Source organism: Anser brachyrhynchus (assembly GCF_964034855.1).
Source record: "Anser brachyrhynchus genome assembly, chromosome: 9".
In the NCBI taxonomy this organism is placed as follows: Eukaryota; Metazoa; Chordata; class Aves; order Anseriformes; family Anatidae; genus Anser; species Anser brachyrhynchus.
The window spans coordinates 27,179,926-27,207,732 of record NC_137703.1 but is presented as its reverse complement, the minus strand read 5'-3'; the positions used below and the strand labels follow the sequence as shown (position 1 = coordinate 27,207,732).

Here is a 27,807-nt window from a genome sequence, read left to right as displayed (position 1 = left end):
ACCAGGAGGTTCGGTGAAAATAGGGCTAGTGCTATTAGAGGGGTGATTATTAGGGTAAGCCCTAAGCTGTCTTTAATGGAGAAGTATGGGTGGAATGGGATTTTGTCGCAGTCTGATACGATTCCTAGTGGGTTATTTGAGCCTGATTCGTGTAGGAAGGTTAGGTGGACTAGGGTGATTCCTGCAATTAGGAAGGGCAGTAGGAAGTGGATGGCGAAGAATCGGGTTAAGGTTGGATTGTCTACTGAGAATCCTCCTCAGGCTCATTCTACTAGAGTTTGCCCAATGTACGGGATGGCTGAGAATAGGTTGGTGATTACGGTGGCCCCTCAGAATGACATTTGTCCTCATGGTAGGACATACCCTACGAAGGCAGTTGCTATTAGGGTGAGTAGGAGGATTACTCCTGTGTTTCAGGTTTCTTTGTATAGGTAGGAGCCATAGTAGAGGCCTCGTCCGATGTGTAAGTAGATGCAGATAAAGAAGAGCGAAGCACCGTTGGCGTGGAGGTTGCGGATGAGCCATCCGTACTGGACGTCTCGGCATGTGTGAGCTACTGAGGAGAAGGCGAGTGAAGTGTCTGCGGTGTAGTGTATGGCTAGTAGCAGGCCTGTTAGGATTTGTGTGGCTAAGCAGATGGCTAGAAGGGAGCCGAAGTTTCATCAGGCAGAGATGTTGGAGGGGGCGGGTAGGTCGATTAGGGAGTTGTTGATTATTTTTAGTAGGGGATGGGATTTGCGGATGTTAGGGGCCATTAGTGAGTCTGTGTGTTATTAGGATTATTACCAGGATGGAGAGGGCGAAGGATCCTAGGTAGGCCTTAATTAGCCCTGTGTGTATTGAGGTTGCGGCTTTGCTTGCGGCTACTTGTAGTTCAGCAAGGCCCTCTGGCCCTATTTTTTTGAGTCAGGAGAGGTCGATCAAGTGTAGGGCAATGTTTTGTCCCTTTTCTAGTAGGTTTTTGGAGAAGAATCGGTGTACTAGGGGGTTGAAGTACCCTAATGCAGAGGAGAAGTTTATGAGGGGGTTTGGTTTGGGGTGAGTGAGGGTGTGTGTTATGTTCGATAGTTCTAGGGCTAGGATGATTCCTAGGATTGTTATGAGGATGGCAGCAGTTTTGGTGATAAGGGGTATGGTTATTGGGGGGGTTTTGGTTGGTGTGATGAAAGAGGTAATGATTATTCCTGCTGTAATGCTGCCTAGGGCGAGTCGGGTTAGGGGGGCGGTGATTAGTGGGTTGTTTTCGTTTATTGATACTATTGGGGGGATTCGGGTTTGTCCAGCTTGGACTAGGATGGTTATGCGGATGCTGTAGGTTGCGGTGAATGCTGTGGCTATAAGGGTTAGGAGTAGGGCTCAAGTATTTAGGTATGATGTGTTTAAGCTTTCGATGATGAGGTCTTTTGAGTAGAATCCGGCTAGGAATGGGGTTCCTATCAGCGCCAGGTTTCCGATGGTTAGGCAGGAAGTAGTGACTGGGAGTATTTTCTGTAGGCCTCCTATCTTTCGGATATCTTGTTCTCCGTTTAGGTTGTGGATGATAGACCCTGAGCATAGGAATAGTATGGCTTTAAAGAAGGCATGGGTTGAGATGTGTAGGAAGGCTAGTTGTGGGAGGTTTAGTCCGATAGTGACTATTATTAGTCCTAGTTGGCTGGATGTTGAGAAAGCAATGATTTTTTTGATGTCATTTTGGGTTAGTGCGCATGTGGCAGCGAATAGGGTTGATAGAGCACCTAGGCATAGGCAGGCAGTTAGGGCTGTCTGGTTGGTGGCTAGCAGGGGGTGCATGCGGATGAGCAGGAAGATTCCGGCTACTACTATGGTACTGGAGTGCAGTAGGGCTGATACTGGGGTGGGGCCTTCTATTGCTGCGGGCAGTCATGGGTGGAGTCCAAATTGGGCGGATTTTCCTGCGGCTGCGAGGATTAATCCTATGAGGGGGAGGATTGGGGTTTGGTGGGGGTGTACGGCTTGTTGGATCTCTCAGGTGTTGAATGTTGAAGCTAGTCATGCTATGCTCAGGGTCAGTCCGACGTCTCCGATTCGGTTGTAGATTACGGCTCGTAGGGCGGCGGTGTTGGCATCTGCTCGGCCTTGTCATCAGCCGATGAGAAGGAAGGACATGATTCGTACTCCTTCCCAGCCTACGAATAGGAGGAATATGTTGTTTGCGGTTGTTAGGAGGAGTATGGCGACTAGGAATGTCAGTAGGTAGGTGAAAAATTTTGTTACGTATGGCTCTGAGGCCATGTATCATATGGCGAATTGTAGGATTGATCATGTTACAAATAGGGCGATTGGAAGAAATGTTATTGAGTATTGGTCTATTTTTAGGCTCAGGGGGATTTTAAAGTTTATAATGAATTTTCACTCCCAGTGGCAGGTGACAGATTCTACTCCCGAGTAGATGAATGCGGTTGTAGGGGCTAGGCTAATTAGGAATGCGGTTTTAACAGCGCGGGTGGTGGCTTGTGGGGTGTTTTTAAAGTTTTTAAATAGAAATGGCAGGATGATTGGGGTTAGGAGGATTGTCAGCGTGAGTAGTGTGAGGGAGTTGATTAGTAGTGTGGGGTTCACTCCTTTTACTTGGATTTGCACCAAGATGGGTGGTTCCTAAGACCAGTGGATTGCTGTTATCCTTTAAAAGTAAGGGGGCTGAGGTTTTAGGCTCAGATGTAAGAGTTAGCAGCTCTTGTTGGTTAAACCCTCCCCTCGGCAGGTAAGAAGGTTTGAACTTCTATTCTTAGAATCACAGTCTAATGTTTGGTTTAAACTATACTTGCATGAGGGGATTCCGGAGATCAGTTCGGGTTTGAGGATTAGGAGGAATATTGGGATAATGTGGAGTGTTATGAGCAGGTGTTCTCGCGTGGTTGAGTTTTGCATAGATGTGATGTGGGAGGGGATTGAGCCTCGTTGGGTCATTAGTAGTATGAATAAGGTGTAGGAGGCGGTTAGTAGGGTTGCGATTCCTGTTAGGATGATCGTGAAGGCAGATCAGTTGAATAAGGTGATTATAATGGTTAGCTCTGCTATGAGGTTTGTTGTTGGGGGTAAGGCTATGTTTGTTAGATTGGCCAGCAATCATCAGGTAGCTATGAGTGGTAGGAGAGGTTGTAGGCCTCGTGTGAGTAGTAGAATTCGGCTGTGCGTACGTTCATAGTTTGTGTTGGCTAGGCAGAATAGTATGGAGGAAGTTAGTCCATGGGAAATTATTAGGATCATTGCCCCTGAGAATGATCAGTGGGTTTGGATTATTCCTGCGGCGATAACTAGGCCTATGTGGCTAACGGATGAATAAGCGATTAGTGATTTTAGGTCTGTCTGTCGTAGGCAGATTGAGCTAGTCATTAGGGCGCCTCATAGGGCCAGGGTTAGGAAGGGGTAGTGCAGGAGGTTGGACAGTGGGCCCATAAATAGAGTGACTCGTATAATTCCGTATCCTCCTAGCTTTAGTAGTAGGGCGGCGAGGAGTATTGAGCCTGCGATGGGTGCTTCTACGTGGGCTTTTGGCAGTCAGAGGTGTAGGCCGTATAGTGGGGCTTTTACTATGAATGCTATGAGCAGTGCTAGACCTGATAGTATTCCTGTCCATGAGGTGGATAGGGTTGGGTGGGTTAGTTGTAGGGTTGGCAGGTGCAGGGTGCCAATTTTCACGTATAGGTGTATGATTGTGATTAGCAGGGGTAGAGAGCTTACTGGCGTGTAGAATAGCAGGTAGATGCCAGCGCTTAGGCGTTCTGGTTGGTTCCCCCATCGGGTGATTAAGATTAGGGTGGGAATGAGGGTTGCTTCAAATGAGATGTAAAATAGTGCTAGTTCTGTGGTGGAAAAGGCTAGTAGGATGAATGGCTGGACTGCGACTAAGGTTGAGATAAAGATTCGTTTGCGTTGTAGGGGTTCTTGTTGCAGGTGGTTTTGGCTTGCTATGATTATGAGTGGGAGTAGTCAGCAGGATAGTACTAGGAGGGGGGATGAGATTTGGTCAATTCCTGTTCAGTTGGATAAAAATTTGTAGGGGTAGTAGGTTGGGATTAATCACTGTAGGCTTAGGGCAGCGATTAGGAGGCTGTATAAGGTGGTGTTAGTCCATAGAAATTTTGGTGGAGACAGCAGGGCTGTTGGAAGAAGTACGATTGTGGGTAGGATGATTTTTAGCATTGCAGGAGGTTTAGGTTGTGTAGATGGTCGGAGCCATGTGTGCGGGTGGAGGCTACTAGGATGGCCAGGCCTGTGCCCGCCTCACACGCTGAGAAGGTTAGCATGAGAATTGGTACCATGGTGAATGAGGAGACTTGGTTTTCGATGGATCATATTGATAGGCCTACGAATATCGATAATATTATGCTTTCAAGGCATAGTAGGGCGGATACTAGGTGGGTTCGGTGGAAGGCTAGTCCTAGTCCGCTGAAAATGAAGGCTGAGTAGAAGCTTAAATGTAGGGGCGACATAAGAAAGTTACAGGGTTGGCTGTAATCTGCTGGGTCGAAACCAGCTATCTTTTTGGTTAGACTAACTTTCTGTTATTCTGCTCATTCTAGGCCCCCTTGAATTCACTCGTAGGCCAGTCCGAGTGTTAGGAGAAGGAGGATCGCTACAGTTCAGGTGAGGGTCATTAGGGGGGATTGGAGTTGGACGGCTCATGGCAGGGGGAGTAGGAGGGCGATTTCTAGGTCGAATAGGACGAACAGGATGGCTACTGAGGAAGAATCGGACTGAGAATGGTAATCGAGCAGATCCAAGTGGGTCGAATCCACATTCGTACGGTGAGAGTTTCTCTGAGTCGGGGTTTATTTGGGCGAGTCAGAAGTTTAATGCGGTTAGGGCGGCGCTTAGGATTGATGATAGGGCGAATATGAACATGAGTGCGTTCATTGCTCTCCTCTGGGTTTATACCAGATTCTAGAGATTGGAAGTCAATTGTAATTAATATACTAGAAGAGCAAGATCCTCATCAGTAGATGGTTATGTAGAGGAATAGTCAGATGACGTCTACGAAGTGTCAGTATCAGGCTGCTGCCTCGAATCCGAAGTGGTGGTCTGATGTAAAGTGGAACTTGATCAGTCGGAAGAGGCAGACGGTCAGGAAGGAGGATCCGATGATTACGTGGAGTCCGTGGAATCCAGTGGCAACGAAGAAGGTAGATCCGTAGACGCTATCGGCGATTGAGAATGGGGCTTCGTGGTATTCTATTGCTTGTAGGGCTGTGAAGTAGAATCCCAGGAGGATCGTTAGGGTTAGGGCGTGGATGGCGTGTTTTCGGTTTCCTTCTGTGATGCTGTGATGGGCTCACGTTACGGTAACGCCTGAGGCTAGTAGGATGGCTGTGTTTAGTAGGGGGACTTCTATCGGGTTGAGTGGTTTAATTCCTGTTGGGGGTCATTGGCCTCCTAGTTCTGGGGTTGGGGCCAGGCTCGAGTGGAAGAACGCTCAGAAGAACCCTAAGAAGAAGAATGCTTCGGATGTGATGAAAAGGATTATGCCGTATCGTAGGCCTTTTTGGACTGTGGGAGTGTGATGGCCTTGGAAGGTGCTTTCTCGTACAATGTCTCGTCATCATTGGAGTATTACTACGAGTATTGAGATGAGGCCTAGGGTTAGTAGTATGGATGAGTTGTAGTGGAATCACATGATTAATCCTGAGGTTGTGAGTAGGGCGGCGGCTGCCCCGAAGATTGGTCAAGGGCTTGGGTCAACTATGTGGTATGAGTGTGCTTGGTGTGCCATTAGATGTTTTCTTGTAAGTATAGGCTTAGAAGGAGCACGAAGACGTAGGCCTGGATTATGGCTACTGCTACTTCTAGGATGGTTAGGAGTAGTAGGATGATTATTGTTAGGATGGATACTGCAGGAAGGGTGGGTATTAATGCAATGGAGGCTGTAGAGATGAGTTGGATGAGTAAGTGTCCTGCTGTAAGGTTGGCTGTAAGGCGGACTCCGAGGGCTAGGGGGCGGATTAGTAGGCTGGTTGTTTCGATCAGGATTAGTGCGGGGATTAGGGGTGTAGGGGTACCTTCGGGTAATAGGTGGGCTAAAGAGGCTGATGGTTGGTTTCGTAGGCCTGTTAGTAGTGTGGCGAGCCATAGTGGGAAGGCTAGGGCTATGTTCATAGATAGTTGGGTGGTTGGGGTGAATGTATATGGAAGGAGGCCTAGAAGGTTGATTGTAAGAAGTATGATTATTAGGGATGTAAATATTATGGCTCATTTGTGGCCATTTTTGTTGAGTGGGACTATTAGTTGTTTTGTGATTAGGTGAAGGAGTCATGTTTGGATAGTAGAAAGGCGGTTGTTGATTCATCGGTTGTTTGGGGACGGGAATAGTAGGGCTGGGAAGAGTAGGGATAGTAGGATTAAGGGGATGCCAAATAGATTGGGGCTGGAAAATTGGTCAAAGAAGCTTAGGTTCATGGTCAGGATCATGGTGTGGGTTTGGTAGTGAGGGAGGTCTTATTTGATGGGGGGTTGGTTGTGGTGAAGGCTAGTAGTTTTGGTTGGATGAGGAGTGCTAGGGTTAATCAGGTTATAATTATGATTGAAAATCATGGTGCGGGGTTAAGCTGTGGCATATCATTAAGGAGGGGGAAGTCCCTCTTTGGCTAGCTTAAAAGGCTAGTGCTGTTGCATAGCTTCTTAATGATTAGGATGATGATAGAAGGGACGATCAGGCCTCGAAATGTGGGAGTGGGGTTGATTCTACTACAATGGGTATGTAGCTGTGATTAGCCCCGCAAATTTCTGAGCATTGTCCGTAAAAAATCCCAGGCCGGGTGGTAATGAATGAAGTTTGGTTTAGTCGGCCTGGGATTGCGTCTGTTTTAACTCCGAGCGTTGGGACTGCTCAGGAGTGGAGTACGTCTCCTGCAGTAATGATCACGCGGATGGGGGATTCTATTGGGATAACTACGCGGTGGTCAACTTCTAGCAGTCGGAAGTGGCCGTTGGGTAAGTCTGGGGTGGGCACTATGTAGGAGTCGAATGATAGGTCTTTGAAGTCTGTGTATTCGTAGCTTCAGTATCATTGGTGGCCGATGGCTTTTAGGGTGAGGTCTGGTTCATCGATTTTGTCCATTATGTAGAGGATTTGTAGGGATGGGAGGGCGAGGAGTACCAGGACGATAGCAGGTAGGATTGTCCAGATCAGCTCTACTTCTTGGGCGTCTACAGCATTGGACGAGAGTTTTTCTGTTAGTATGTGGGCTAAAAGGTAGAGAACTAGGCTGCAGATAGCTAGGGCAACGATTAGGGCGTGGTCGTGGAATTCAACGAGTTCTTCTATGATGGGTGATGAGGCGTCTTGGAATCCTAGTTGGGAGTGGTTGGCCACATGAGATGTACAGGATTTTTACCTGTGATTTAGTCTTGACAAGGCTATGTAATTGGTTTACTAACGTCTCATAAGAAAGAAGCATGAGCGGTTAACCTCCTGGGAGACCCAGAAAACTTCACCCCAGCAAACCCGCTAGTAACCCCACCACACATCAAGCCAGAATGATACTTCCTATTCGCCTACGCCATCCTACGTTCAATCCCAAATAAACTAGGAGGCGTATTAGCACTGGCCGCCTCCGTACTGATCCTATTCCTAATCCCATTCCTGCACAAATCAAAACAACGAGCAATAACATTCCGACCACTCTCCCAGCTCCTATTCTGAGTACTAGTCGCCGACCTCCTCGTCCTAACATGAGTAGGAAGCCAACCCGTCGAACACCCATTCATCATCATCTGCCAACTCGCTTCAATCGCCTACTTCACTATCCTCCTATTTCTCCTCCCCGCCGCAAGCGCCCTAGAAAACAAAATACTCAACTGCTAAATACTCTAATAGTTTATAAAAACATTGGTCTTGTAAACCAAAGATTGAAGTCCAGAGAGTGCACTGGCACCACTGGGGATGCAGTGCATTGAGTCCAGAGAGTGCACTGGCACAACTGGGGATGCACTTCAGTGAGTCCAGAGAGTGCACTGACACCACTGGGGATGCAGTGCAGTGAGTCCAGAGAGTGCACTGGCACCACTGCGGATGCACTGCAGTGAGTCCAGAGAGTGCACTGGCACCACTGGGGATGCAGTGCAGTGAGTCCAGAGAGTGCACTGGCACCACTGGGGATGCACTGCAGTGAGTCCAGAGAGTGCACTGGCACCACTGGGGATGCACTGCAGTGAGTCCAGAGAGTGCACTGTCACCACTGGGGATGCAGTACAGTGAGTCCACAGAGTGCACTGGTACCAGTGGGGATGCAGTGCAGTGAGTCCAGAGAGTGCACTGGCACCACTGGGCATGCAGTGCAGTGAGTCCAGAGAGTGCACTGGCACCACTGGGGATGCACTTCAGTGACTCCAGAGAGTGCACTGGCACCACTGGGGATGCAGTGCAGTGAGTCCAAAGACTTCACTGGCAAAACTGGGGATGCAGTGCAGTGAGTCCAGAGAGTGCACTGGCACCACTGGGGATGCAGTGCAGTGAGTCCAGAGATTGCACTGGCACCACCGGGGCTGCAGTGCAGTGAGTCCAGAGAGTGCACTGGCACCACTGGGGATGCACTGCAGTGAGTCCAGAGAGTGCACTGGCACCACTGGTGATGCAGTACAGTGAGTCCAGAGAGTGCACTGGCACCACTGGGGATGCAATGCAGTGAGTCCAGAGAGTGCACTGGCACCACTGGGGATGCAGTGCAGTGAGTCCAGAGAGTGCACTGGCACCACTGGGGATGCAGTGCACTGAGTCCAGAGAGTGCACTGGCACCACTGGGGATGCAGTGCATTGAGTCCAGAGAGTGCACTGGCACAACTGGGGATGCAGTGCAGTGAGTCCAGAGAGTGCACTGGCACCACTGGGGATGCAGTGCAGTGAGTCCAGAGAGTGCACTGGCACCACTGGGGATGCAGTGCAGTGAGTCCAGAGAGTGCTCTGGCACCACTGGGGATGCACTGCAGTGAGTCCAGAGAGTACACTGGCACCACTGGGGATGCAGTGCAGTGAGTGCAGAGAGTGCACTGGCACCACTAGGGATGCAGTCCAGTTAGTCCAGTGAGTGCACTGGCACCACTGGGGATGCAGTGCAGTGACTGCAGAGAGTACACTGGCACCACCGGGGATTCACTGCAGTGAGTCCAGAGAGTGCACTGGCACCACCTGTGATGCAGTGCAGTGAGTCCAGTGAGTGCACTGGCACCACTGGGGATGCAGTGCTGTGACTCCAGAGAGCGCACTGGCACCACTGGGGATGCAGTGCAGTCAGTCCAGTGAGTGCACTGGCACCACTGGGGGTGCAGTACAGTGAGTCCAGAGAGTGCACTGACACCACTGGGGATGCACTGCAGTGAGTCCAGAAAGTGCACTGGCACCACTGGGGATGCAGTGCAGTGAGTCCAGAGACTGCACTGGCACCACTGGGGATGCACTGCAGTGAGACCAGAGAGTGCACTGGCACCACTGGGGATGCAGTGCAGTGAGTCCAGAGAGTGCACTGGCACCACTGGGGATGCACTGCAGTTAGTCCAGAGAGTGCACTGGCAGCACTGGGGATGCAGTACAGTGAGTCGACATAGTGCACTGGCACCAGTGGGGATGCAGTACAGTGAGTCCAGAGAGTGCTCTGGCACAACTGGGGATGCAGTGCAGTGAGTCCAGAGACTGCACTGGCACCACTGGGGATGCACTTCAGTGACTCCACAGAGTGCACTGGCTCCACTGGGGATGCAGTGCAGTGAGTCCAAAGACTTCACTGGCACCACTGGGGTTGCAGTGCAGTGAGTCCAGAGAGTGCACTGGCACCACTGGGGATGCACTTCAGTGACTCCACAGAGTGCACTGGCTCCACTGGGGATGCAGTGCAGTGAGTCCAAAGACTTCACTGGCACCACTGGGGATGCAGTGCAGTGAGTCCAGAGAGTGCACTGGCACCACTGGGGATGCGGTGCAGTGAGTCCAGAGAGTGCACTGGCACCACTGGGGATGCAGTGCAGTGAGTCCAGAGAGTGCTCTGGCACAACTGGGGATGCAGTGCAGTGAGTCCAGAGACTGCACTGGCACCACTGGGGATGCACTGCAGTGAGTCCAGAGAGTGCACTGGCACCACTGGGGATGCACTGCAGTGAGTCCAGAGACTGCACTAGCACCACTGGGGATGCAGTGCAGTGAATCCTGTGAGTACACTGGCACCACTGGGGATGCAGTGCAGTGAGTCCAGAGAGCTCACTGGCACCACTGGGGATGCAGTGCAGTGAGTCCAGAGAGTGCACTGGCACCACTGGAGATGCAGTACAGTGAGTCCAGTGAATGCACTGGAACCACTGGGGATGCAGTGCAGTGAGTCCAGAGAGTGCACTGGCACCACTGGTGATGCAGTACAGTGAGTCCAGTGAGTGCACTGGTACCACTGGGCCTGCAGTGCAGTGAGTCCAGAGAGTGCACTGGCACCACTGGGGATGCAGTGCAGTGAGTCCAGAGAGTGCAGTGGCACCACCGATGATGCAGTACAGTGAGTCCAGTGAGTGCACTGGCACTACTGGGGATGTAGTGCAGTGACTCGAGAGAGTGCACTGGCACCACTGGGGATGCACTGCAGTGAGTCCAGAGAGTGCACTGGCACCACTGGGGATGCAGTGCAGTGAGTCCAGAGAGTGCACTGGCACCACTGGGGATGCACTGCAGTGAGTCCAGAGAGCGCACTGGCTCCACTGGGGATGCAGTGCAGTCAGTCCAGTGAGTGCACTGGCACCACTGGGGATGCAGTGCAGTGAGTCCAGAGAGTGCACTGGCACCACTGAGAATGCACTTCAGTGAGTCCAGAGAGTGCAGTGGCACCACTGGGGATGCACTGCAGTGAGTCCAGAGAGTGCACTGGCACCACTGGGGATGCACTGCAGTGAGTCCAGAGAGTGCACTGGCACCACTGGGGATGCTCTGCAGTGAGTCCAGAGATTGCACTGGCACCACTGGGGATGCAGTGCAGTGAGTGCAGAGAGTGCACTGGCACCACTAGGGATGCACTTCAGTGAGTTCAGAGAGTGCACTTGCACCACTGGGGATGGGTTTCAAGCCAACTGCATTAACCGCTCATGCTTCTTTCTTATGAGACGTTAGTAAACCAATTACATAGCCTTGTCAAGACTAAATCACAGGTAAAAATCCTGTACATCTCATGTGGCCAACCACTCCCAACTAGGATTCCAAGAACCAGGAGGTTCGGTGAAAATAGGGCTAGTGCTATTAGAGGGGTGAATATTAGGGTAAGCCCTAAGCTGTCTTTAATGGAGAAGTATGGGTGGAATGGGATTTTGTCGCAGTCTGATACGATTCCTAGTGGGTTATTTGAGCCTGATTCGTGTAGGAAGGTTAGGTGGACTAGGGTGATTCCTGCAATTAGGAAGGGCAGTAGGAAGTGGATGGCGAAGAATCGGGTTAAGGTTGGATTGTCTACTGAGAATCCTCCTCAGGCTCATTCTACTAGAGTTTGCCCAATGTACGGGATGGCTGAGAATAGGTTGGTGATTACGGTGGCCCCTCAGAATGACATTTGTCCTCATGGTAGGACATACCCTACGAAGGCAGTTGCTATTAGGGTGAGTAGGAGGATTACTCCTGTGTTTCAGGTTTCTTTGTATAGGTAGGAGCCGTAGTAGAGGCCTCGTCCGATGTGTAAGTAGATGCAGATAAAGAAGAGCGAAGCACCGTTGGCGTGGAGGTTGCGGATGAGCCATCCGTACTGGACGTCTCGGCATGTGTGAGCTACTGAGGAGAAGGCGAGTGAAGTGTCTGCGGTGTAGTGTATGGCTAGTAGCAGGCCTGTTAGGATTTGTGTGGCTAAGCAGATGGCTAGAAGGGAGCCGAAGTTTCATCAGGCAGAGATGTTGGAGGGGGCTGGTAGGTCGATTAGGGAGTTGTTGATTATTTTTAGTAGGGGATGGGATTTGCGGATGTTAGGGGCCATTAGTGAGTCTGTGTGTTATTAGGATTATTACCAGGATGGAGAGGGCGAAGGATCCTAGGTAGGCCTTAATTAGCCCTGTGTGTATTGAGGTTGCGGCTTTGCTTGCGGCTACTTGTAGTTCAGCAAGGCCCTCTGGCCCTATTTTTTTGAGTCAGGAGAGGTCGATCAAGTGTAGGGCAATGTTTTGTCCCTTTTCTAGTAGGTTTTTGGAGAAGAATCGGTGTACTAGGGGGTTGAAGTACCCTAATGCAGAGGAGAAGTTTATGAGGGGGTTTGGTTTGGGGTGAGTGAGGGTGTGTGTTATGTTCGATAGTTCTAGGGCTAGGATGATTCCTAGGATTGTTATGAGGATGGCAGCGGTTTTGGTGATAAGGGGTATGGTTATTGGGGGGGGGTTTGGTTGGTGTGATGAAAGAGGTAATGATTATTCCTGCTGTAATGCTGCCTAGGGCGAGTCGGGTTAGGGGGGCGGTGATTAGTGGGTTGTTTTCGTTTATTGATACTATTGGGGGGATTCGGGTTTGTCCAGCTTGGACTAGGATGGTTATGCGGATGCTGTAGGTTGCGGTGAATGCTGTGGCTATAAGGGTTAGGAGTAGGGCTCAAGTATTTAGGTATGATGTGTTTAAGCTTTCGATGATGAGGTCTTTTGAGTAGAATCCGGCTAGGAATGGGGTTCCTATCAGCGCCAGGTTTCCGATGGTTAGGCAGGAAGTAGTGACTGGGAGTATTTTCTGTAGGCCTCCTATCTTTCGGATATCTTGTTCTCCGTTTAGGTTGTGGATGATAGACCCTGAGCATAGGAATAGTATGGCTTTAAAGAACGCATGGGTTGAGATGTGTAGGAAGGCTAGTTGTGGGAGGTTTAGTCCGATAGTGACTATTATTAGTCCTAGTTGGCTGGATGTTGAGAAAGCAATGATTTTTTTGATGTCATTTTGGGTTAGGGCGCATGTGGCAGCGAATAGGGTTGATAGAGCACCTAGGCATAGGCAGGCAGTTAGGGCTGTCTGGTTGGTGGCTAGCAGGGGGTGCATGCGGATGAGCAGGAAGATTCCGGCTACTACTATGGTACTGGAGTGCAGTAGGGCTGATACTGGGGTGGGGCCTTCTATTGCTGCGGGCAGTCATGGGTGGAGTCCAAATTGGGCGGATTTTCCTGCGGCTGCGAGGATTAATCCTATGAGGGGGAGGATTGGGGTTTGGTGGGGGTGTACGGCTTGTTGGATCTCTCAGGTGTTGAATGTTGAAGCTAGTCATGCTATGCTCAGGATCAGTCCGACGTCTCCGATTCGGTTGTAGATTACGGCTCGTAGGGCGGCGGTGTTGGCATCTGCTCGGCCTTGTCATCAGCCGATGAGAAGGAAGGACATGATTCGTACTCCTTCCCAGCCTACGAATAGGAGGAATATGTTGTTTGCGGTTGTTAGGAGGAGTATGGCGACTAGGAATGTCAGTAGGTAGGTGAAAAATTTTGTTACGTATGGCTCTGAGGCCATGTATCATATGGCGAATTGTAGGATTGATCATGTTACAAATAGGGCGATTGGAAGAAATGTTATTGAGTATTGGTCTATTTTTAGGCTCAGGGGGATTTTAAAGTTTATAATGAATTTTCACTCCCAGTGGCAGGTGACAGATTCTACTCCCGAGTAGATGAATGCGGTTGTAGGGGCTAGGCTAATTAGGAATGCGGTTTTAACAGCGCGGGTGGTGGCTTGTGGGGTGTTTTTAAAGTTTTTAAATAGAAATGGCAGGATGATTGGGGTTAGGAGGATTGTCAGCGTGAGTAGTGTGAGGGAGTTGATTAGTAGTGTGGGGTTCACTCCTTTTACTTGGATTTGCACCAAGATGGGTGGTTCCTAAGACCAGTGGATTGCTGTTATCCTTTAAAAGTAAGGGGGCTGAGGTTTTAGGCTCAGATGTAAGAGTTAGCAGCTCTTGTTGGTTAAACCCTCCCCTCGGCAGGTAAGAAGGTTTGAACTTCTATTCTTAGAATCACAGTCTAATGTTTGGTTTAAACTATACTTGCATGAGGGGATTCCGGAGATCAGTTCGGGTTTGAGGATTAGGAGGAATATTGGGATAATGTGGAGTGTTATGAGCAGGTGTTCTCGCGTGGTTGAGTTTTGCATAGATGTGATGTGGGAGGGGATTGAGCCTCGTTGGGTCATTAGTAGTATGAATAAGGTGTAGGAGGCGGTTAGTAGGGTTGCGATTCCTGTTAGGATGATCGTGAAGGCAGATCAGTTGAATAAGGTGATTATAATGGTTAGCTCTGCTATGAGGTTTGTTGTTGGGGGTAAGGCTATGTTTGTTAGATTGGCCAGCAATCATCAGGTAGCTATGAGTGGTAGGAGAGGTTGTAGGCCTCGTGTGAGTAGTAGAATTCGGCTGTGCGTACGTTCATAGTTTGTGTTGGCTAGGCAGAATAGTATGGAGGAAGTTAGTCCATGGGAAATTATTAGGATCATTGCCCCTGAGAATGATCAGTGGGTTTGGATTATTCCTGCGGCGATAACTAGGCCTATGTGGCTAACGGATGAATAAGCGATTAGTGATTTTAGGTCTGTCTGTCGTAGGCAGATTGAGCTAGTCATTAGGGCGCCTCATAGGGCCAGGGTTAGGAAGGGGTAGTGCAGGAGGTTGGACAGTGGGCCCATAAATAGAGTGACTCGTATAATTCCGTATCCTCCTAGCTTTAGTAGTAGGGCGGCGAGGAGTATTGAGCCTGCGATGGGTGCTTCTACGTGGGCTTTTGGCAGTCAGAGGTGTAGGCCGTATAGTGGGGCTTTTACTATGAATGCTATGAGCAGTGCTAGACCTGATAGTATTCCTGTCCATGAGGTGGATAGGGTTGGGTGGGTTAGTTGTAGGGTTGGCAGGTGCAGGGTGCCAATTTTCACGTATAGGTGTATGATTGTGATTAGCAGGGGTAGAGAGCTTACTGGCGTGTAGAATAGCAGGTAGATGCCAGCGCTTAGGCGTTCTGGTTGGTTCCCCCATCGGGTGATTAAGATTAGGGTGGGAATGAGGGTTGCTTCAAATGAGATGTAAAATAGTGCTAGTTCTGTGGTGGAAAAGGCTAGTAGGATGAATGGCTGGACTGCGACTAAGGTTGAGATAAAGATTCGTTTGCGTTGTAGGGGTTCTTGTTGCGGGTGGTTTTGGCTTGCTATGATTATGAGTGGGAGTAGTCAGCAGGATAGTACTAGGAGGGGGGATGAGATTTGGTCAATTCCTGTTCAGTTGGATAAAAATTTGTAGGGGTAGTAGGTTGGGATTAATCACTGTAGGCTTAGGGCAGCGATTAGGAGGCTGTATAAGGTGGTGTTAGTCCATAGAAATTTTGGTGGAGACAGCAGGGCTGTTGGAAGAAGTACGATTGTGGGTAGGATGATTTTTAGCATTGCAGGAGGTTTAGGTTGTGTAGATGGTCGGAGCCATGTGTGCGGGTGGAGGCTACTAGGATGGCCAGGCCTGTGCCCGCCTCACACGCTGAGAAGGTTAGCATGAGAATTGGTACCATGGTGAATGAGGAGACTTGGTTTTCGATGGATCATATTGATAGGCCTACGAATATCGATAATATTATGCTTTCAAGGCATAGTAGGGCGGATACTAGGTGGGTTCGGTGGAAGGCTAGTCCTAGTCCGCTGAAAATGAAGGCTGAGTAGAAGCTTAAATGTAGGGGCGACATAAGAAAGTTACAGGGTTGGCTGTAATCTGCTGGGTCGAAACCAGCTATCTTTTTGGTTAGACTAACTTTCTGTTATTCTGCTCATTCTAGGCCCCCTTGAATTCACTCGTAGGCCAGTCCGAGTGTTAGGAGAAGGAGGATCACTACAGTTCAGGTGAGGGTCATTAGGGGGGATTGGAGTTGGACGGCTCATGGCAGGGGGAGTAGGAGGGCGATTTCTAGGTCGAATAGGACGAACAGGATGGCTACTGAGGAAGAATCGGACTGAGAATGGTAATCGAGCAGATCCAAGTGGGTCGAATCCACATTCGTACGGTGAGAGTTTCTCTGAGTCGGGGTTTATTTGGGCGAGTCAGAAGTTTAATGCGGTTAGGGCGGCGCTTAGGATTGATGATAGGGCGAATATGAACATGAGTGCGTTCATTGCTCTCCTCTGGGTTTATACCAGATTCTAGAGATTGGAAGTCAATTGTAATTAATATACTAGAAGAGCAAGATCCTCATCAGTAGATGGTTATGTAGAGGAATAGTCAGATGACGTCTACGAAGTGTCAGTATCAGGCTGCTGCCTCGAATCCGAAGTGGTGGTCTGATGTAAAGTGGAACTTGATCAGTCGGAAGAGGCAGACGGTCAGGAAGGAGGATCCGATGATTACGTGGAGTCCGTGGAATCCAGTGGCAACGAAGAAGGTAGATCCGTAGACGCTATCGGCGATTGAGAATGGGGCTTCGTGGTATTCTATTGCTTGTAGGGCTGTGAAGTAGAATCCCAGGAGGATCGTTAGGGTTAGGGCGTGGATGGCGTGTTTTCGGTTTCCTTCTGTGATGCTGTGATGGGCTCACGTTACGGTAACGCCTGAGGCTAGTAGGATGGCTGTGTTTAGTAGGGGGACTTCTATCGGGTTGAGTGGTTTAATTCCTGTTGGGGGTCATTGGCCTCCTAGTTCTGGGGTTGGGGCCAGGCTCGAGTGGAAGAACGCTCAGAAGAACCCTAAGAAGAAGAATGCTTCGGATGTGATGAAAAGGATTATGCCGTATCGTAGGCCTTTTTGGACTGTGGGAGTGTGATGGCCTTGGAAGGTGCTTTCTCGTACAATGTCTCGTCATCATTGGAGTATTACTAGGAGTATTGAGATGAGGCCTAGGGTTAGTAGTATGGATGAGTTGTAGTGGAATCACATGATTAATCCTGAGGTTGTGAGTAGGGCGGCGGCTGCCCCGAAGATTGGTCAAGGGCTTGGGTCAACTATGTGGTATGAGTGTGCTTGGTGTGCCATTAGATGTTTTCTTGTAAGTATAGGCTTAGAAGGAGCACGAAGACGTAGGCCTGGATTATGGCTACTGCTACTTCTAGGATGGTTAGGAGTAGTAGGATGATTATTGTTAGGATGGATACTGCAGGAAGGGTGGGTATTAATGCAATGGAGGCTGTAGAGATGAGTTGGATGAGTAAGTGTCCTGCTGTAAGGTTGGCTGTAAGGCGGACTCCGAGGGCTAGGGGGCGGATTAGTAGGCTGGTTGTTTCGATCAGGATTAGTGCGGGGATTAGGGGTGTAGGGGTACCTTCGGGTAATAGGTGGGCTAAAGAGGCTGATGGTTGGTTTCGTAGGCCTGTTAGTAGTGTGGCGAGCCATAGTGGGAAGGCTAGGGCTATGTTCATAGATAGTTGGGTGGTTGGGGTGAATGTATATGGAAGGAGGCCTAGAAGGTTGATTGTAAGAAGTATGATTATTAGGGATGTAAATATTATGGCTCATTTGTGGCCATTTTTGTTGAGTGGGACTATTAGTTGTTTTGTGATTAGGTGAAGGAGTCATGTTTGGATAGTAGAAAGGCGGTTGTTGATTCATCGGTTGTTTGGGGACGGGAATAGTAGGGCTGGGAAGAGTAGGGATAGTAGGATTAAGGGGATGCCAAATAGATTGGGGCTGGAAAATTGGTCAAAGAAGCTTAGGTTCATGGTCAGGATCATGGTGTGGGTTTGGTAGTGAGGGAGGTCTTATTTGATGGGGGGTTGGTTGTGGTGAAGGCTAGTAGTTTTGGTTGGATGAGGAGTGCTAGGGTTAATCAGGTTATAATTATGATTGAAAATCATGGTGCGGGGTTAAGCTGTGGCATATCATTAAGGAGGGGGAAGTCCCTCTTTGGCTAGCTTAAAAGGCTAGTGCTGTTGCATAGCTTCTTAATGATTAGGATGATGATAGAAGGGACGATCAGGCCTCGAAATGTGGGAGTGGGGTTGATTCTACTACAATGGGTATGTAGCTGTGATTAGCCCCGCAAATTTCTGAGCATTGTCCGTAAAAAATCCCAGGCCGGGTGGTAATGAATGAAGTTTGGTTTAGTCGGCCTGGGATTGCGTCTGTTTTAACTCCGAGCGTTGGGACTGCTCAGGAGTGGAGTACGTCTCCTGCAGTAATGATCACGCGGATGGGGGATTCTATTGGGATAACTACGCGGTGGTCAACTTCTAGCAGTCGGAAGTGGCCGTTGGGTAAGTCTGGGGTGGGCACTATGTAGGAGTCGAATGATAGGTCTTTGAAGTCTGTGTATTCGTAGCTTCAGTATCATTGGTGGCCTATGGCTTTTAGGGTGAGGTCTGGTTCGTCGATTTTGTCCATTATGTAGAGGATTTGTAGGGATGGGAGGGCGAGGAGTACCAGGACGATAGCAGGTAGGATTGTCCAGATCAGCTCTACTTCTTGGGCGTCTACAGCATTGGACGAGAGTTTTTTCTGTTAGTATGTGGGCTAAAAGGTAGAGAACTAGGCTGCAGATAGCTAGGGCAACGATTAGGGCGTGGTCGTGGAATTCAACGAGTTCTTCTATGATGGGTGATGAGGCGTCTTGGAATCCTAGTTGGGAGTGGTTGGCCACATGAGATGTACAGGATTTTTACCTGTGATTTAGTCTTGACAAGGCTATGTAATTGGTTTACTAACGTCTCATAAGAAAGAAGCATGAGCGGTTAATGCAGTTGGCTTGAAACCAGCATGTGAGGGTTCGATTCCTTCCTTTCTTGTACTTGGACGAAGGCCGGTTCCTCGAAAGTATGGTATGGGGGAGGGCAGCCGTGGATTCATTCAACGTTTGTGGTAGTTAGTTCTGGTTGTAGGACTTTTCGTTTGGCCAAAAAGGCTTCTCAGATGATGAATATTAGTATGATTACGGCTACTATTGAGATTAGGGAGCCGATGGAGGAAATGGTGTTTCATAGTGTGTAGGCGTCGGGATAGTCCGAGTATCGTCGGGGTATTCCTGCTAGGCCTAGGAAGTGCTGGGGGAAGAACGTTAGGTTTACTCCTGTAAATATTACCCCGAAGTGGGCTTTTGCTCATGTTTGGTGTAGGGTAAACCCAGTGAGTAGTGGGAATCAGTGAGTAAATCCTGCTAGAATGGCAAAGACGGCGCCTATGGATAGGACGTAGTGGAAGTGGGCAACTACGTAGTACGTGTCGTGCAGGGCGATGTCTAGGGAAGAGTTTGCAAGAACGATTCCTGTTAATCCTCCGATGGTAAATAGGAAGATAAATCCTAGAGCTCATAGTATTGGGGGGGTCTCATTTGATTGTTCCTCCGTGCAGGGTGGCTAGTCAGCTAAATACTTTGATTCCGGTAGGGATGGCAATGATTATAGTGGCTGATGTAAAGTAGGCTCGGGTATCAACGTCTATTCCTACTGTAAACATGTGGTGAGCTCAGACGATGAATCCTAGGAAGCCGATGGATAGTATGGCTCAGACTATTCCCATGTAGCCGAAGGGCTCCTTTTTGCCTGAGTAGTACGTGACTACGTGTGAGATGATTCCGAACCCCGGTAGGATCAGAATATAGACTTCTGGGTGTCCGAAGAATCAGAATAGGTGTTGGTACAGGATTGGGTCTCCTCCTCCAGCGGGGTCGAAGAATGTGGTGTTTAGGTTTCAATCAGTTAGTAATATTGTAATACCGGCGGCGAGTACGGGGAGTGATAGAAGGAGTAGGATGGCGGTAATTAGTACGGATCAGACAAATAGTGGGGTTTGGTATTGTGAGAGTGCGGGGGGTTTTATGTTGATGGCTGTGGTGATAAAGTTGATGGCCCCAAGGATGGAGGAGATACCGGCTAAGTGGAGTGAGAAGATAGCCAGGTCTACTGAAGCTCCGGCGTGGGCAAGGTTACCTGCTAGGGGAGGGTAGACAGTTCAGCCTGTGCCGGCGCCAGCTTCTACAGTGGATGAGGCTAGTAGGAGGAGGAATGATGGGGGGAGGAGTCAAAAGCTTATGTTGTTTATTCGCGGGAATGCTATGTCGGGGGCACCGATTATGAGGGGGACTAATCAGTTGCCGAATCCTCCGATCATGATGGGTATGACTATAAAGAAGCTTATTACAAAGGCGTGAGCGGTAACGATTACATTGTAAATTTGGTCGTCGCCTAGGAGAGTTCCTGGTTGTCCTAGTTCTGCGCGGATTAATAGGCTGAGTGCGGTGCCGACTATTCCTGCTCATGCCCCGAAGATGAGGTACAGGGTGCCAATATCCTTATGGTTAGTGGAAAATAGTCATCGGTTGATGAAGGTGACGGGTAAGATGGCTGAGTGTTGAAGCGTTAGGCTGTAGTCCTTTTTACAGAGGTTTAATTCCTCTTCTTATCGGCTCTGTAGTGAAATTCATGTTGAGTTGCAAGCTCATCGATGCGCACTAGGGTGCGTCAGGGTCTTTGTAGGCAGAAGCCAATTGGTTTAGGCATTTAGCTGTTAACTAGAGTTTTGTGGGATCGAAGCCCATCTGTCTAGGGAGGCTTTAGCTTAATTAAAGCGTCTGACTTGCATTCAGAAGATACAGGTTAATATTCTGTAAGTCTTAATGTGCAGAAACTAAGAGGGTTTAACTCTTATTTAAGGCTTTGAAGGCCTTCGGTTTGGGGTGTTATCCTAAGTTTCTAGACAATGGCATGTATTATTGGGGACAGGGGAAGTAAGAGGATTGATAGTGAGGCAAGGACCGCAGTAGGTGTGCTTGGGGCTTTGCTAGTGTATCATTGTTTTATGTGGTTAGAGGAGTTGGGGGGAAGGGTAATTGTTGAGTGGTATGCGAGGCGTAGGTAGAAGAAGAGGCTGAGCAGTGATAGCATGGCAATTGCCATGGCTGCTGGTGTTATTTCCTGTTTAGTTAGTTCTTGGATGATAAGTCACTTTGGTATAAAGCCTGTTAATGGGGGGAGGCCTGCTAGGGATAAAAGTACTAGTATTAGGGTGGCGTTTAGCACTGGGGTTTTTGTTCATGAGGTTGTGATCATGGATAGGTTAAGGGCTTTGATTTTGTTAAGGGCTAGGAATACGGCTGATGTTATGATTGTGTATAGGTAGAAGGTAAGTAAGGCCAATTTGGGGCTGTAAACTAGGATGATGGCGATTCAGCCTAAGTGGGAGATGGACGAGAAGGCTAGGATTTTGCGTGTTTGTGTTTGGTTCAGTCCTATTCAGCCTCCTAGTGCTGTTGAGGCTAGGGCCATGGCGGTGAGTAGAGCTGGGTCGAGGGATTTGGATGTTAGTAGGAGCAGGGTTAGTGGGGGGAATTTTATGAGGGTCGAGAGTAGCAGGGCTGTTATTAGTGGCGATCCTTGTAGTACTTCTGGGAATCAGAAGTGAAATGGCACTAGGCCCAGTTTAATAGCGATTGCTGCTGTCAGTAGTAGACAGGAGGTTGGGTGGTTTATTTGTGTGATGTCTCATTGGCCGGTGACTCAGGCATTGGTTATGCTAGAGAATAGGACCAGGGCGGAAGCAGCTGCTTGGGTTAGGAAGTATTTCGTTGCGGCTTCTACTGCTCGTGGGTGGTGGGATTTGGCAATTAGGGGAATGATGGCTAGTGCGTTGATCTCCAGTCCTGTCCAGGCCAGAACTCAGTGGTTGCTGGAAATTGTGATTGTGGTGCCCAAGATGAGGCTGAAGGTTATGATTGGGGTCGCGTAAGGGTTCATTAGTAGAGGAGGGGGTTAAACCATCATTTTCGGGGTATGGGCCCGATAGCTTGATTAGCTGACTCTACTAGAAAAGAATATAAGGGAAGTATGGAGAATTTTGATTTCTCTTGTGTGGGTTCAATTCCTACTTTTCTAAGGTCAACAGGAAATGAGAGGGCTGTTATACCTCTATGTTCACTTTATCATAGTGACCCTTTGTAGTTCAGGCACATTTCCTTATGTAAGGAGGTAGGCCTGCATAGCAGATAGGTATGCTGATGTGTCAGAGGCACAGAGCTAGTGTGAGGGGTAGGAAGTTTTTTCATAGTAGGTGCATTAGTTGGTCATATCGGAATCGTGGGTATGAAGCTCGGACCCATAAGAAACCAGAAGATAGTAGGAGGACTTTTGTGGCTAGGATGACGGGGAATAGTTCTGTGGGTGGCCCTAGGGCGCTTGGGTTTAGGAATATGATGGCTGTAAGTGTATTTATTAGCATAATGTTCGCATATTCAGCTAGGAAGAATAAGGCGAAGGGTCCTGCGGCGTATTCAACGTTAAACCCTGAGACTAGCTCAGATTCACCCTCTGTGAGGTCAAAAGGAGCTCGGTTTGTCTCTGCTAGGGTGGATACGTATCATATTATTGCTAGGGGTCATGAGGAGAAAATGAAGTATAGAGGCTCCTGTGCGACGGCAAAGGAGCTGAGTGTGTAGCTTCCGCTTAGTATGATTATTGATAGCAGGATTATGGCCAGTGTCACTTCGTATGAAATGGTCTGTGCTACTGCCCGTAGGGCTCCGATTAGTGCGTATTTTGAGTTCGAGGCTCAGCCTGATCATAGGACTGAGTAGACGGCTAGGCTTGACATGGCTATTAGGAAGAGAACTCCGAGGTTTAGATCTGCTAGGGGAAATGGGAGTGGTAGTGGTGCTCAAGTGGTGAGGGCTAGGACAAGGGCTAGTATTGGTATCAGAATGAATAGAAGTGGGGAAGAGGTAGAGGGTCGGATGGGCTCTTTGGTAAATAGTTTCAGTCCGTCCGCAAATGGTTGAAGTAGGCCAAAAGGCCCGACAACGTTAGGGCCTTTGCGGGATTGTATGTAGCTTAGGATTTTCCGTTCTACTAGGGTTAGGAAGGCTACGGCAATCAGGATTGGGATGATGTATAGGAGGGATATAATGAGGCAGCTTAGTGTTGTTATTTGAATCATGGGTGAAGCTAGGGAGAGGATTTGAACCTCTGGGGAAAGGGCTTAAGCCTTCTGCACTTGCCGGGCTCTGCCACTCTAGCTGGTCCTTTTCTAGGATTGAAAGTGGTGGGGGAAGGCCCTCTTCACGGTTTAGTTGGTTTCACTGCTTAGAGGGGGGGGGCGTGCTTGTGGTATTGGCCCCACTTTCCCGGTCCTTTCGTACTGGGGAGAGTGTGTCATAGATAGAAACCGACCTGGATTGCTCCGGTCTGAACTCAGATCACGTAGGACTGTTAATCGTTGAACAAACGAACCCTTAATAGCGGCTGCACCATTAGGATGTCCTGATCCAACATCGAGGTCGTAAACCCCCCTGTCGATATGGGCTCTTGAGGGGGATTGCGCTGTTATCCCTGGGGTAGCTTGGTCCATTAATCAATTATATTGGGTCTGGTCACTGTTAGCACTTTGAGGGGTAGCTCTAGGTAAAGAGGTATGGTCTTGTTTTTGGAGGATTTGTTCTCCTCCAAGGTCGCCCCAACCGAAAAATATCGACCAGGCTCTGCGATGGTAGTGGCCCCAGTGGGGTTGATTGAGGATTCGCGGTGGTCGTTGATTTTTAAGTTCCACAGGGTCTTCTCGTCTTATGTTCACATCCCCGCTTTTGCACGGGGAGATCAATTTCACTGATTATCTGTGAGAGACAGTTAAGACCTCGTTTAGCCATTCATACAAGTCTCGATTTATGGGACAATTGATTGCGCTACCTTTGCACGGTTAGGATACCGCGGCCGTTAAACCTAAGTCACCGGGCAGGCATCACCTTCAATACTTGTTTAATTTGCTGAAGGCTATGTTTTTGGTAAACAGTCGGGCCTTATTAATTTGCCGAGTTCCTTTCACAGATTTTAATCGCTCTTATAGGCGCTCCTGAGTCGGGTTAACAGGGTTAGTTAATACGTGGTCTTGTAGGGGTTTTTGTATCTGTCTAGGTCTGTTAATAATGTTTCTATGTAAGCTTGCGCCGTTAGAGGGGTGTGGCCCTGAGTTACTTATTTTAGCATTAATTCTCCTATATTCATAGGTTGACCTGTTTGTGATAAGGGAATCATCTTATTTTGGTATTTTTAGGTGGTGGAGCTTTGACGCACTCTTTTTTGATGGCTGCTTTAGGGCCCACGGTAGGATCAGTAGTAAGAATTATCCGCTAGTCGAGGTTGTGTCCTTTTTTAATGGAGCTGTCCCTCCATTAAATAGCTCTTAATCATCTCATTAGGGTTCAGGATGTCCGGTAGGGAGGATTAAGGGGGAACTTAGATTCGTTTCACAGGTAACCAGCTATCACCCAGCTCGGTTGGCTTTTCACCTCTACTGACAAGTCATCCCACTCTTTTGCAACAGAGACGGGTTCGCTCTCTTTAACTGCTTGAAAGTAGCTCGCTTGGGTTTCGGGGGGGCAAACTTTAGTTCACTTTGCTTGGTTGTTCTCGCTAAACCATGATGCAAAAGGTACAAGGGTTGATCTTTGCTGTCTGTCGCTTTGATTGTTTCACTGCTATTTCATCTTTCCCTTACGGTACTGGGGTCTCTATCGCGTCTAAGTGTCTTTTCTATCGCCTATACTAAGACTGTAAAATGCTTTAGTTTAATTAGTTTAGTAAATTCTTTAGTTTTGGTGTACTATTTGTGTGGTTGAGCTAGAGGGGGGGCTTCAAGACGATCCGGTCTAGTAGATATCTTTCAGGTGTAAGCTGAGTGCTTTGGTGTTATAGCTACGTCTTGATATTCTAAGTACACCTTCCGGTACACTTACCTTGTTACGACTTACCTCATCTTCAGCGTATTTATGGTATTAGTTATGTGGGATGTGGCTTTTGAGGAGGGTGACGGGCGGTATGTACGTGCCCCAGGGCCGGCTTAAAGTAGGCTCTATTGTCCCACTTTACTGCTAAATCCGCCTTCCAGAAGTGGTTTCACGCTTCTTTCCGTGTGCCCTATGAATAGGGAATGTAGCCCATTTCTTCCACTCCATAGGCTATACCTTGACCTGTCTTATTAGCGGGGTGCTATTGTGTCCACTGTTGTGCTCTCATTCGAGGTGGGCTGGCGACGGCGGTATGTAGGCTGTGTTGGCAAGGGGTGGTTGGGTTAATCGGGGATTATCGATTGTAGAACAGGCTCCTCTAGGTGGGTTTGGGGCACCGCCAAGTCCTTAGAGTTTTAAGCGTTTGTGCTCGTAGTTCTCTGGCGGATACTTCGGTAAAGTAAGTATCAAGATTTAGGGCCAGGCATAGTGGGGTATCTAATCCCAGTTTGGGCCCTGGCTTTCGTGGGTTTAAATCAGTCGTTAGTTCCTAAGATCATCTTAATGGTGTGTTTAGGTGCATCTTGGGCTTATGACAGCTCAGTTGCATTTTGATCTTAGTTAGCTAGGATAGGCATTTTACCACTCTTTACGCCGTGTCAATAGGACGGTTGATTTGGGTTTCTTGTATGACCGCGGTGGCTGGCACAAGATTTACCAACCCTTGAAGTTAGGCTGTTGCTATAACTAAGTCAAGTTTGCACTCATTGCTTAATGTTAATTACTGCTGAATACCCGTGGGGGCGTGGCTTAGCGAGGCGTCTTGGGCTACTACTTGGGTGTGCCTGATACCCGCTCCTCAAGGCCTGTATGGGGGTAGGTGGTCGAGGGCGTTTACACTGGGGCGCGGATACTTGCATGTATATATTTAGCAAAAACCAACCGTAAGGTTAGGACTAAGTCTTTTGTCCGCAGGCATGTTTTATGCCATCTTGGCAACTTCAGTGCCATGCTTTGTGTTAAGCTATGTGGACGGGGGTGTGGTTAGCTGATAGTTGAGTGGTGAGTGAGAGTGAAGTATATGAAATTATTGCTTGTGTTTACTATTTTTAGTACTGGAGTTTCTCTAAGTCCTAGGACTAGGAGGAAATGGTGTTTCATAGTGTGTAGGCGTCGGGATAGTCCGAGTATCGTCGGGGTATTCCTGCTAGGCCTAGGAAGTGCTGGGGGAAGAACGTTAGGTTTACTCCTGTAAATATTACCCCGAAGTGGGCTTTTGCTCATGTTTGGTGTAGGGTAAACCCAGTGAGTAGTGGGAATCAGTGAGTAAATCCTGCTAGAATGGCAAAGACGGCGCCTATGGATAGGACGTAGTGGAAGTGGACACTATTTGTCTGATCCGTACTAATTACCGCCATCCTACTCCTTCTATCACTCCCCGTACTCGCCGCCGGTATTACAATATTACTAACTGATCGAAACCTAAACACCACATTCTTCGACCCCGCTGGAGGAGGAGACCCAATCCTGTACCAACACCTATTCTGATTCTTCGGACACCCAGAAGTCTATATTCTGATCCTACCGGGGTTCGGAATCATCTCACACGTAGTCACGTACTACTCAGGCAAAAAGGAGCCCTTCGGCTACATGGGAATAGTCTGAGCCATACTATCCATCGGCTTCCTAGGATTCATCGTCTGAGCTCACCACATGTTTACAGTAGGAATAGACGTTGATACCCGAGCCTACTTTACATCAGCCACTATAATCATTGCCATCCCTACCGGAATCAAAGTATTTAGCTGACTAGCCACCCTGCACGGAGGAACAATCAAATGAGACCCCCCCAATACTATGAGCTCTAGGATTTATCTTCCTATTTACCATCGGAGGATTAACAGGAATCGTTCTTGCAAACTCTTCCCTAGACATCGCCCTGCACGACACGTACTACGTAGTTGCCCACTTCCACTACGTCCTATCCATAGGCGCCGTCTTTGCCATTCTAGCAGGATTTACTCACTGATTCCCACTACTCACTGGGTTTACCCTACACCAAACATGAGCAAAAGCCCACTTCGGGGTAATATTTACAAGAGTAAACCTAACGTTCTTCCCCCAGCACTTCCTAGGCCTAGCAGGAATACCCCGACGATACTCGGACTATCCCGACGCCTACACACTATGAAACACCATTTCCTCCATCGGCTCCCTAATCTCAATAGTAGCCGTAATCATACTAATATTCATCATCTGAGAAGCCTTTCCGGCCAAACGAAAAGTCCTACAACCAGAACTAACTACCACAAACGTTGAATGAATCCACGGCTGCCCTCCCCCATACCATACTTTCGAGGAACCGGCCTTCGTCCAAGTACAAGAAAGGAAGGAATCGAACCCTCACATGCTGGTTTCAAGCCAACTGCATTAACCGCTCATGCTTCTTTCTTATGAGACGTTAGTAAACCAATTACATAGCCTTGTCAAGACTAAATCACAGGTAAAAATCCTGTACATCTCATGTGGCCAACCACTCCCAACTAGGATTCCAAGACGCCTCATCACCCATCATAGAAGAACTCGTTGAATTCCACGACCACGCCCTAATCGTTGCCCTAGCTATCTGCAGCCTAGTTCTCTACCTTTTAGCCCACATACTAACAGAAAAACTCTCGTCCAATGCTGTAGACGCCCAAGAAGTAGAGCTGATCTGGACAATCCTACCTGCTATCGTCCTGGTACTCCTCGCCCTCCCATCCCTACAAATCCTCTACATAATGGACAAAATCGATGAACCAGACCTCACCCTAAAAGCCATCGGCCACCAATGATACTGAAGCTACGAATACACAGACTTCAAAGACCTATCATTCGACTCCTACATAGTGCCCACCCCAGACTTACCCAACGGCCACTTCCGACTGCTAGAAGTTGACCACCGCGTAGTTATCCCAATAGAATCCCCCATCCGCGTGATCATTACTGCAGGAGACGTACTCCACTCCTGAGCAGTCCCAACGCTCGGAGTTAAAACAGACGCAATCCCAGGCCGACTAAACCAAACTTCATTCATTACCACCCGGCCTGGGATTTTTTACGGACAATGCTCAGAAATTTGCGGGGCTAATCACAGCTACATACCCATTGTAGTAGAATCAACCCCACTCCCACATTTCGAGGCCTGATCGTCCCTTCTATCATCATCCTAATCATTAAGAA

The 27,807-nt window shown here is 48.7% G+C and overlaps 2 long non-coding RNA genes across 2 annotated transcripts in view; one reads left to right on the top strand and one right to left on the bottom strand.

The window, feature by feature from the left end:
* Positions 1-7,811, bottom strand: part of LOC308199704 — an 87,952-nt gene extending 80,141 nt beyond the window's left edge. Inside the window, exon 1 of the long non-coding RNA XR_013954880.1 lies at positions 7,427-7,811. This is a non-coding gene — a long non-coding RNA (uncharacterized lncRNA). The remainder of the gene's footprint in view (positions 1-7,426) is intronic.
* LOC308199701 lies at positions 48-27,807 on the top strand. The gene is made up of 2 exons (XR_013954877.1): positions 48-4,641; positions 15,781-27,807. It is a non-coding gene; the product is annotated as an uncharacterized lncRNA (long non-coding RNA).